Genomic DNA, 12,466 nt, shown 5'->3' on the forward strand with positions numbered 1-12,466 from the left:
CGGCTTCCAATGGGAACAGGCAGGGCCACGGCATTCACTGCAAAACCAGGACCAAAGTCAAGTGAAGAGAAGGAGCCCAGACACCCACGTGGGTTAAGTTAGCAATATCTCTTGTAGGATATAGCATGTCTACAGTAAACATTTTAATCCACAATGATCGTTTTCTTTCAACAAATATCGACCTTTAAAAGAGACAAGTGGGAAGTGGCTCTTAGAGGTACTAACGACTTTCCCCAGGAAACACCCATATATTTAAACAATAGTATTCACTGCCATCTGAGTATGATGGGCCCAGACAAATCACCTTAAATTCCCAGGGTAGATAAAGAGCCTTCTGTTGGCTCTAATAGGATATAGGCCACATTCAACACTGTAATAAGCAACTACAGTAGAGAATTATAAAAATCTGTAAAGTAGTTTATACAAGGCCTGTTCTAGCTTCAAAGGAACACTGCTAGAAAAGGAGTTTATGACTTCAAAGGACAGTAATTAATTGGCCAGACCTTCTGTAATGAGCTCAGCGTGATGCAAAAACAGACTGTAGGATTTTAGAAACAAAGGAGGCAACTTGGAAAAAAAGTACAATTTGTCCCTCATAACCCATGTAATGCATTTTTTTTTTAGAAATTATATGAAAACGTGCCTCCGTCCTTCTCCACACATTAGTCACCTCGTAGGATGCAAAAGGAATGGGGAGGCAACTGGAGAAACTGCGAAAAGGCAGACACGTACATTCCATACAAAGCCGAGCGGCCATTTGCTGTGGAAAATCCTGTCCGGAATATACGGAAAATCGGTGAAGCCTACCCTCTCAAGACTAAACCAAGGCATACTTTGCAAAGGAATGCAAAACAACAAAGGACATGCCCAGCAGTTCCACTGACATATAAATTGTCAGCAGAGTTGCCAAGCCAAGCTGCTGTCCCTACATGGCACAATACTGAACTAACTGTAGTGAGCAGAGTTCAAAACTCGAGCGGTAGGAAGAAATACAACAAAATGCTAGAAAAAAAGCAGTTACAGAACAATGCAAAGTATGCACAAGCAGGAACATTCCCTTTAATAATATTTTTTAAAAAGAGCCTTGGATATATGCCTGTTCTTCGAGAGTGGAGACCAAGAAATGCTATTAAAAAGAGGCCCGCTTAGCCTTCATGGAGCTTTCCAGAGACTCAAATATCCACCTGTGTTGAACAAAGATAGGAAACCTCTCCCGCAGCTCATTAATAAACATTTCTGCTAACCACATGGACAGCGGAGATAAATCTTTTATCAGTTATGAGAAATACTCAGGAGAGGCAAACGCTTGAGGAGCTGCCACGTCCCTCCAGCTGGAAGTAACCCTTCCAGCTCCTTTGAATTGAATGATGGGACTGTTTGGCAGAATCAGCGCTCCTGCCTTCTGCACTTGCTCCCATCTGAGTCTTTCTCTCCTCTTAGTAGAGCCCTGTGCCAGTCGTCTCTAGCAACTTCCCCTTCTCTTCCTTTCTGCTCCTGTTGGTTTCATCCCCTGCCAAGCCTTTGATGACATTCAGCAGGTACAACTTTGTCCTCTCTTCCTGCCTGAACATGGTCCTCTGTTGCTCACAGAATTAAATGACAACTCTCCAAGGCATTCCAGGCCCTGTCTTCTATTAATCCAACCTTCCGAATTTGTCAACTCCCTTTACTTAGCACGAAGCTACTGTGCTTCTGCACACCACCCCCGTGGCCATCCCCACTGCCTTTCATTTGCCCATGCACCTCTCATTCTATAAAGCCCGATGTGAGACCTACCCCCTTGAATGTTCGGCCTGTTCTCCAATTTGCTTTAATGTTGCTTTGATAATATTCGCATAATAAATATATGGGAAGAATGAAGGTGCGTCACATTTCACAGAATGCAGACAGCATCTCCCCTTCCTTCAATTAATTTTACCGAGTTTTTATTTTTAAAAAAAGCACCAAAAATAATAAAACAACCATCAGTCTCCAAACAGAATCATCAAGCGAGGAGAGGCATTAAAGATCATTTGGTTCCATCCCCTTGCTACAGACAAGAAAATGTGAGGTCCAGAGAAGATGACATTGGAAACCTTTGGTGGTAAAGAAAGAGGCTGAGGTATCTGCAAACAGTTCTGCATGGAGCCACCTGTTTGTTTTGCAAGCTCTCCTTTCTGTCAACGGTCACATCACTACTAACTCTCTCCTCCTCTCCTCTGGACCAAGGGCAGGAGAGGCCATGCCCAAGAGTGCCTAATTTGATGCACAGAATACCCAGAATTCTTTATTGTTGCATGCCTGGATATTATCTTTAATAGACCAAATAAATATATATATATATCCCTCTTGCCCGGTACATGCTATGATTGACCACACAAAGAAACCTCCCTGTAAAATTCCTTCTAAAATCTTGTAACAACATATATTGAGCACGTCGTGTATGCGGGTGCCACTGGTAACAGGATGAACAGACAGGAACCCTGCCCTAAGAGTCCCGATGGTCTGGTGGAGCTCAAACGGTAAACATGTGAGCACACTTCAATGTAGCAAGTGCGGAAATGTAAGAATGGAAAAAGTAGTGTGGGAGCACTAATTCATCAGAGAATTTTTGCTTTGAAAGAACCAAGGGAGATTTCAAAAAGGGGATGAAAATTCAGGATTTCAAATTTTTAAAAAAACAAGTAAGTTCTTTATAATGCTAATTTCTTTTTAAATTCTATATATCAACTTTATCTATCAAGTAATCCTATAATCTATCAAATTACTGTTGTTATCTGCAACTATCTATCTTTGCAACTGTGTTTATAATTCCTAATACTTTGTAATATGTAGTGACTCCCTCTGAGCCTCACAACAACCTCATGAAAAAGGCAGAACAGATCTAATTACATGAACAATTGAGGGTTAAGTGATGAGCCAGAGCCACCCACCCCTTTGAGGGCTGGCTCAGTAGCATGGGCCCGTCGCATGACAGCATCTACGGCATACACTGTGTGACACTGACTGTCACTTGAGTGTCAGCAGAAGGAGATGGACGGTCTCAACGTACCTACAGCAGATTCTCAATAATGCTCCAAGATGGAAAATCAGGAGAGTAAGGTGACAAGAACAAAAAAAAAGAATAAAGGTTGAACGCAGACCCTTTATTTCCTTGCACCATGGAGTTCCTAGCACTGCCAAGGAGCACACGACATGATCGGTGTGACTGATTAGTCAACTGAAAGTGTTCAGTTCCTCTGTCGACCAAAATGTTTTGTTCTTTACTTTAATCAAGTTATTGACACAGAAAATCAGGAGACAATTTTCCACAGAGCACAACTCTTTGAAAACAGAAGAAACACGAAGGTAACATTATTGTTGCAAATATGAGGAACGGTCGCTCTTCAGAACCACTTTTGATTTAAAAAAAAAGAACAGTATCTGAAACGCTAAGGAAGTCTTTCCTCTTTTCATTAATTTTGTTATTGCCAACATTTCCTAACGATTTATCAGATGGCCTGGATGTATTTCCAGCGTCTCAGCCATTGTTCTCCTAATCTGCGTTGCTGGATCGCATTTGAGAAAATAATGGAAAGAAATTCACAATGCGGTATTTTCTTTCACTGCTTCACTTGGCGAGATCAATATCCAGTTCCTCATTTCCTTTTTCCTTTCCACTAACAGAGTTCTGCTCCTTATAGTTTTTCTTCACTCAGAGTGGTTCCTTGATAACGTGAGGAATGAGGACTATTTATTTCTGCTCTTGGGGTCTAAACACTATGAGTGACTTGATAACAGGATTCAAATTTTTTTTGTTGTTAGCCTTATATTTATAATCACATGTAAATACGTAAGAACTTAAAACAAGACCCCCTAATCTGCATTATCAACTGATCAATATTTGTAAAACATAGAAGCAAAGAAATATATAAATCAAAGGGCTTACCTTGCTGGAAATTTAGATATAGTTAAAATCTTAAAAAATACCAGGCTATGAAAAGTGTAAAATGCCAGTGATACAGATGCAGAGGGGCGGCAGATTTTCTGAGCGTCCGAAGAGGACAGAGGGGACCCTGGGCTCTGGGGACGTGCGCTGTAAAGGCATCAAAGGAGGCGATGAGCTATGAGCTGCGACCAGGTCAACAGAGGGTGACATTCGAGCACAAAGATTCCAGACACTGGAACGTGGCCTGCTCGAAATCCCTTCAAAATGAGCTAAATCTGAACAGGTTCCACTTCCTACGATATTCTCCTCTCCGTCACTGAATTTAACCCAAATCAACTACAATGCTTTCTACGTGTGAGTTGCTAGCGTAGATATACATATTCAAAGTATTAAAGTTATCTAAATGAAAATTTAAAAATCGTATTTCCTGGGGTACTACAGAAAAGCAGATGAATTACTGTATTTACTTTTCCTGTTTTCAATTGAATCTCCAGTGTACTCTTCCAGATTTCTCTATCTTCATTCAATTACAATGTTGCTGTCCAGCACCATTTCTACATGATCTGCATCTAAGCCACAAAAACAGAACTGTTTCCTGACTGGGAGCTGAGCAGATGCCAAATATATTTCAGGATGCCTTTATTGAGTGCATTCCTACTCACATTAAACAGGTGATTTCCAAGACCACTTAAAGGCCCTTAACGATTGTTTTGACATGAAGTGATGAATTTGGTGTGTTTTACAACATTCGGGTCAATGATGAATTCACACATGTCATGCTGGCTAATATTCATTAAATAACACTCTGCTGCACTAGCCAAAGAGATTATTCATTTGACAGTGAGTTGTATGATAACCTTAAACATATGCACTTTACAAAATTGCAGATAATGTATGTATAATGAATGCAAGTTCTTTCACTTGGACGGCGGAACAGGATACAGAAACAGCACGAGCATGTATTCATCAACGTTACACAGTTGTTTAGAACAGGAAGCGAAGAAGAATGCCTCAATAACTGACACAGGACTGCGAGGTGTACTGAGGAGGATGTTATTGCTTAGACTGGACCTCGGCCAGGGCTGCAGCCGGTACTCTTGCAAAAACAAACGTGGGATTTTTAATAGCCAGCAAAGTTCAGGCTCTTGGTTTTACTTGTAATCTTAAATAAAAAATGGCATTTTGACGTCAAAATATATCTATGCATTGATAAGGTATACTCAGAGAAATAAGAAGATATAATATTTTTGTTATGCTGTTTAATAAAATTTAATTATTAATGTTTCCAGTGTGATCAAGGTACTCTGAAAGGAGACAAGAAGAAAAGTAACATTATGTACAAGAACATTTTTAAATTTAAATAATGATATTCTTATAGAAATATGGGTTTAAATTTTTTAAAGATTTTACTTTATTTTTAGATTTATTTTTACTTATTCATTTTTAGAGACAGGAAAAGAAGGAGAAAGAGAGGGAGAGAAACATCACTGTGTGGTTGCCTCTCACATACCCCCTTTCTGGGAACTTGGCCTGCAACCCAGGCATGTGCCCTGAGTGGGAATTGAACTGGCGACACTTTGGTTCACAGGCCTGCACTCAATCCACTGAGCTACACCAGCCAGCACTTGGATTTTAAGTTTTAAGAAAATATTAAAATCCATTTCAAAATGTAATTGTTCTCTTAGACAAGTATTTAATGGTCTTCCAAATAAATCTAGACATCAGTGAGGGATAAAGAAAAGAAAAATGTTGAAGAAGAAAAAATACATTTGCAGTCCTTAGAAAAGAATCGCTGATACTGTTAAAATGTCCATGTGTTAGGAGAATAGACTTAACTTCAGTCCTTTGATTGTGGTCTCAGGAAAAATATGACTCAGTGATCCCAAACACACGTACGGAGTAAACATTTGCAAAACGAAGGTTATCAGAGACATTGCTAAAAATATCACAGATGCTTTTATGTGTCTGTATGTATGTGATGGTATGTGTATGGTTTTCCCTAAATGCTTGCACTCATTCATTCAACAAACAGGCAGTATACCCAAGGTTAGTTTAAGTTGGCAGGAGAAGCACAGGCAAGAAACGCACTGAAACAGAGTCAGACATACCTGGCGCATCTTAAATATCAAAGGGCTGGCATGGGGATTCATGACCAGCACAGTTACACAAGGCCATGCTCTCAAAAGGGTCCTTGCCCTGGGATTTAATGCTTTGCAGTCGCTCTCCTGAGATAATTTTATCTTTGTATTTGTGTTTTGTAATTGAAGTTCTGTGGGACAACGGAATATGCACTCCAGGCTTGGAGCCTCAGCTCCTGTGTGGTCCTGCCTCTCACTACCTTCTGGAGACAGGTTCACAGCCAACCGCTCTCCCGCCCCCAGGTGCCCCAGGTCCTACCCAGCAGCCCCATCTCTGCTTCTGGGTCACGATCCACCACTGGCCCAGGCAGGGACCTGGATGTAGGGTGGGGAGGGCTGGGATGAGGAAGCCGGAGTGCTGGCCAAGGCCAGAGGCCAAAGTCTCAGCTTTCAGCCAGGATAAGCCTTTCCGCAACTCCCAATCCAGATACCAAGCAGCCCCAGCACTGAGGTTTAAAGATCCCTGGGGCTCGCCAATCTGCCAAGGGTTAAGGCAGTGGGGCCATGGGAAGAGGAAATGTCTAGCTCAATGTCACCAGGTTCCCCTCCAGGCAGAGCACAGGGCTTTGGTCCCGTGCCTGGTGGCAGAGGTAATCCGGCAGCCCGTCTGGGCCGGGGCTGTGCTCAGCTGCATCCAATAAGGACCTCAGGGGCCAGCGTGGGTCTGTACTTGGCCCCAAGGCATCCTGGGGCCGATGGGCACTCCCTTGCAGGCACTGTGCCTGGAGGATCTTGTCCTCCTCGAAAACCTGTAGCTTCAGGCATCAGCGTGAATTTTACCATACATCTTTATTTCGTGCAAAGCCAGTTCTAAATGCAAGTATCAGGGCATGTAACTCATATTCATATTTCATGTAGGATGTCAGATGTGCCTTCCGCTGTCCACAAGACACACACACAAACCAGACTTAGGACGGCTGTAAAAGGAACCATTCACTTAGGGCCCCAGCAAAAGTGTCGGTGTTCCAGGTCTAACGTGACACTGAATTAGGTAGTACTCCTTATGGAAAACTGTAAGAGACTTTTTAATGAAAAAAAAAAAACATGGTTATATAAAGAAAGGTAAATATTACAATATGTGTATTCCAGCAAGTTAATTGGTGGATATGATACATTAAAAGTCTCAAAAAGAATTATTTTTTGCTTGTGTTTTAGAATACTTAGCAACAATATTCTTAAATTTATTTTGAACAGCACACAGGCAGTTTATATCAACGAAAAATGTCAAGACAGAAAAAGACATTACATGCACCAATAACTAACAGGATAGAAGTGCTAGATTATAAATAAATATGTAATAACGAGAAAAGAATAAATATATACAAACTAGCTGAAGGCAAGGTATATAGAATGGGATTATTTATTTTAAAAAACATTTAACGTTAATTCATATTTTATAGTATATAATCAAAGAAGCTCAAAAAGAATTAAATGATTCAATATAATCCTTACCATTATTTTAACTGAATCTAAAATAGAATATATATATCAGATATATAAAGAAATAACACTCTCCTCAATGTAATAGAAAAAAATCACAAAGAAAAATACTGACAGGTATGAATATACAAAAATCAAATGAAAATTAAAATATAAAAATAAAATATATAAAGCCAGATTTGTCAATACTTATGTCAATTAAAATAGATTAAAATCTATACTATTGGAAGAGCTCATTCACTTTATACAAAAAGTAAATAAATTACCAATCACTAGATGAAAGGAAAATTCATTGAAAGAAGGGTAGCAACAAAAAATAATAAGACTGGGAGCAAACGTTAATATTTAATTATAATGAAAGAGATGGAAACTGAAGCAAATTTGAAGTACTCTGTAGAGAAAGACCACAATTGTTTTTAGGGTTTTCACTCAAACCTGATAACAATAAACCTGGAATATTTGTCCTGTTAATAAAATTATAAGGGGCTGCCACTTCTATGAATTTATCATAGTTATGTGTAGTATGGTGTAAATCCAAAATTATATTGTGATAAAGTCATTACCTTCTTTGTTATAACTGAAAACAAAAGACATTAACATGGCTAAGTATATCAATAAATAATGTCAAAATAGAGATGATTAAAAACATGATTCTCTAAATAATACTAGGCAGCAATTACACTGTTGTTCCATAGAGAAACACAAGTAAATGTTTATCATATGACATTAAATACAAAGACAAAACAAAATTGTACATACACTTTGTTGTAACTGTCTACAAAGACACATGCATAAGGTCAAGTTCTAAAAGGTCATACCAGATTAAAAATTGATATTAAGAACAGCTACAATGGGGTGGGGATTGACTGTGGAAGCGGGGACGGGGGGGGGGGGGGGGGGGTGAAGGGACAGGGCAGGGGAGAGCAACCAGGAAAAGGGCCGGACAACTGTAACTGAACAACAATAAAAAAAAAATTTTTTTAAAGTAACAGGTAGACTAGGTAGAGTACTTTTGTTCTTCAAAATTTTTAAATTATTGTACTCATACTTTAGGAAGGGAGGAATTTCTCTTGTCACATACAAGCTCAAGGTTGTGCTCCTGAATTCAGGCTGCGTGTGGTTGTGAATTGGTTGACAACGATCACTATCAAAAGGCACAAAAATATTTGTGAGCATTAGGCGACTTAACAAGGAAATCACTGATTTGAGACGTTATCTGTCAATGCTGTGAGGTGAAGTATTTTAAGTATTCAGAATCTAATCAAAACAGTTATAATCCAGATAGGGTATTCTTTTCCAATCCTCTCACTTCATGCTTGAATTTTTCTTTCAAGTGCGGGACTCCTGGCAACATCAGGTTCCTACAGTGAGTCTCTATTGAACGTACAAATTCCTTCTGATTGAATGAAGTAACAGCCTCTTCGGACTTGTAACATTGCAATTCAACCGCAGTCACGTGTGAGTCCCTTCTGCTTATTCTTGATGCCTGTTTCCTCTACACGCTCTTGCAGTGATGTGTGTCCATTCACATGCCCGAGTGTATCTGGCTTGCTTTTTTTATCTTCATAGAAAACATACCAGAAATATGAAATATCCAGTAAAATCGGAAATATTCAACATAAAGCTTTAAATGAGTATTCATTTTGAATTTAAATACCTCTCCTAAAATGAAGAAGTTCAGTGTTTTCACCTAGCTGGTAACTAAAAGTATCCCAGATTTCATAGTTACCCCAGTCTCTTCGAGGTCAGTGACGTTAATAACTTTGTTCCAGTGTCGACCTTCTCCAAAGGACACATCGTGCTCACACCTGGTGATGGGAAAGTGTCCACACAGGAGCCATCCCCCTCCCTCCCCTCCCCAGTCACCAAAGCACGGCCGCACATGCAAGGAGAGGCGTGTGTGTCTCACAGATACCAACAGGCTGTGGCACACATCCGAAACTTTCCCAAAACTACAGACGAGCAACAAGAGACAGCCCGCACTTCTCTGCTATCTCCGTGATCAGTCCTCTCGTGCCGCCACGGGGTTCCAATACCTCTGCCCCAAGTTCCCAGGCTTCTCTGCTTCACTCCGAAGGACATTCCAGTTCACTGATTACATCAAGCCTTCTGTTTAAAACCTGAACTCCAAAGGGCAGGGGCTGTTGCTTTGCTGCACCATCTGTACTCAAACCAAAATGCGATGATGAACATGTGTTTTACAGGCATCCATTAATAACAATTAGCAGGGCCACTGAAAGGGAGACATGTCCAAGTGGAGTTACCAACCAAACTGATGAACAGCGCGGAGAGCAGTGCTGCTCCAGACGCCAGCAGCAAAGCGACAGAGCAGAGGTGAAAAGGGGCATCTGACTGGACTTGTTCCCACCCAGGGCCCATGTCTACTAAACGTTTGACCTAGAAGGCAAGTCTACTGATTATAGAGATCAGGCACCGTAATCAAAACACCCTGCATTAGATTCAAGGTCCTGCCACATAATCAAATCGCCCTGCGTTAGATTCAAGGTCCTTTGATCCTTTTTTTTTACAAATGGCTCCCCTGCTGGCTCACCATTATTTATTGAAAAATCCATTTTCCCCCACTGATATTACATTCTTTTCCATTAATTTTTCCCTTCATGCCCTAGAAGCAAACTGTCTTAATAATTAAGACTTACTATGTTTTCATCTCCGGTAGGGCTAATTCCACATCATTACTCTCTTTTTACAGAATTTTCCTGGTTCTTTGTGCTGGTATATTTTTCCATATCAAGTTTAGGTCAACCTATTTAGGTCCAAAAATATACAGCAGGCATTTTTGTGAATGTCACATAAATTTATAGAATGAATTTAGAGAAACTAACAAGATGCTGAGAGACTCTCAGTGGTGTATTGTTACAATACTGAAGTATTCTTTTGGGAATATTAGAAGCCTTTAAAAAAATTCATATAGAAGTTTATACACTTCTTATTAAGCTTATTGCTATTTTGTATATATTTTTGATGTTGAAAATTAGGGGCCTTCTTCCATTATGTCTTCTAAATGGCTGTAACTCTGTATAAATAAAATGACTGATTTTGTGTATTAATTTTTTTCCTTTACAGCTGTTTGGATTTTTTCACTCTTTGTAACAATTTTCAACTGATGCTCTTGGTTTTCCAAGTATACAGTCATGTAAGTTGCAATTTTTTTTATTTTATATTTCTAATTTTGTTCTCTTATCTAATTGCATTGGTTAGTGCAATTAAAAATAGTAAATAAAAATAAAATAGTAAATTTATATTTTTTCTTCTGGGAGTCATTTTATGTATACTGTAGATACCGACTGAGAGGCTGTGGTTGTATTATATTTATTTTCTTGATTTTAACCATTTTAGTTTTGATTTCCTCTTTGACTTGATTCTGAGAGAAAGTTTTTTAAATGTGATGAACTGTTTTAAATTTTCTTCTCTTATTACTAGTTTCCAGTAATGTTGCATGGTGATTAGTGCACTTTTCCTTGTGATATTGTAAATGTTTGGTTTCTGTGAATAATCCATGATCACCTGAGAAGATGTATTCTCTGCTTTCAGGAAACACAGTTTTACATATTAGTCAGATCCATCTTATTAATTATGTCATATTGTACAATTACATATTTTTGTCCACTTGATTTGTCATGAATTACGGAAGAAAATAGAGGTCTACCTCTCACTCTGAATTGCTTCAATTCCTTCTGATAATATTGTGTTGTTCTATGAAAGCCACAGAGATATAGTGCAGTGTTGCATCTTCACTATGAATGTTTCAATCCCTTATAAAGTGTTACTTTGCCTTATTTAGTATTAGAAAGTATTCTTTTTGCCTCATTTCAAGTAAATTCGACTTAAAGTAAAACTTGCCTTGTATCGTCGAGATCATGACCCAGCACGCTTTTATATGCACTTGAAGTCAATGTATTTATTTACCTCACATTTTCTTCCCCTCTGTTGTCCCATTTTAGAATGGCTCATTATTTCTACAGCCAGCACAACCAACTCTATGATCTCGTCTGGTGTCCTAATACTCACACTTGTTCTACTCTCAGTCAGTGAGTTACAGGAACCCAGTGCTCACGGCTAGTACTTTTGCTGTGATTTCAATCTCTCTTGAATGACTATCATGCGTTTTGTAAAAAGAATTCCTGAAGATGTCTCATGGGTTGTACGTGTTCAGCATTGTTTGCTTTGCTTTTGTGCTTTAATATTTTTGCTGGTTATAAAATCCCTGAGTCACGCTCTTTCACTGAATATTGTATGGATGTTGCCCCACTATTTCTAGCATTGACTGTGTTATAGAGAAGGTTAAGGTCACATTAATCTTGTTTTCTATAGGTGACTTCCTTCTTGGCCATTCAAAGGATTCTTTTAGTAGCTCAGATGTTAAGCAATTTAACTTGCATGTATTTTTACATTGATGGCTCTGGGTTTGGTATGCTTTTCAACAGGTAAACTCAAGCCCTCTTTAATTTATGGAACTTTACTTAATTTATATCTATCAATATTTATTTTGTCACCTGATTTCCATTTTCTCTACTGGAAAAATCAATAGATTTTACATTACATAATAGATTTTACATTTGTGCATTAGTGTACAAGCTTGATTTCACTTATATGTGGAATCTAGAGAGCAAAATAAATGAACAAACAAAACAGAAACAGACTCACAGACACAGAGAACAGACTAGTGGCTGCCAAAGGGGCAGAGGGTTAGAGGGCTGGGTGAGAAAGGAGAAGGGATTAAGAACTACAAATTGGTAGCTACAGAACAGTAACAGGGATGTAAAGCACAGCACAGGGAGTACAGTCAACAATAGTGTCATAACTGTGTACAGTGCCAGGCGGGGCCTGGAAATACCGGGAGGGCCATGTTGTAAAGTGTATGACTGTTGAACCACGAGGCTGTCCACCTGACCTGTTTTGTGTGGTCAGCCCATCTCCTGCACTGCTGGACCCACGCTGGGTCTGAGAAAGTCTGCCCTCT

General features: G+C 39.3%; 1 protein-coding gene across 1 annotated transcript in view; it reads right to left on the minus strand.

Moving 5' to 3' along the window:
* The window catches only part of HMCN1 (hemicentin 1), a 378,057-nt gene that overhangs the window by 293,100 nt on the left and 72,491 nt on the right, over positions 1 to 12,466 (minus strand). The window lies entirely within an intron of this gene.

This window comes from Desmodus rotundus, chromosome 12 (genome assembly GCF_022682495.2).
Source record: "Desmodus rotundus isolate HL8 chromosome 12, HLdesRot8A.1, whole genome shotgun sequence".
In the NCBI taxonomy this organism is placed as follows: domain Eukaryota; kingdom Metazoa; phylum Chordata; class Mammalia; order Chiroptera; family Phyllostomidae; genus Desmodus; species Desmodus rotundus.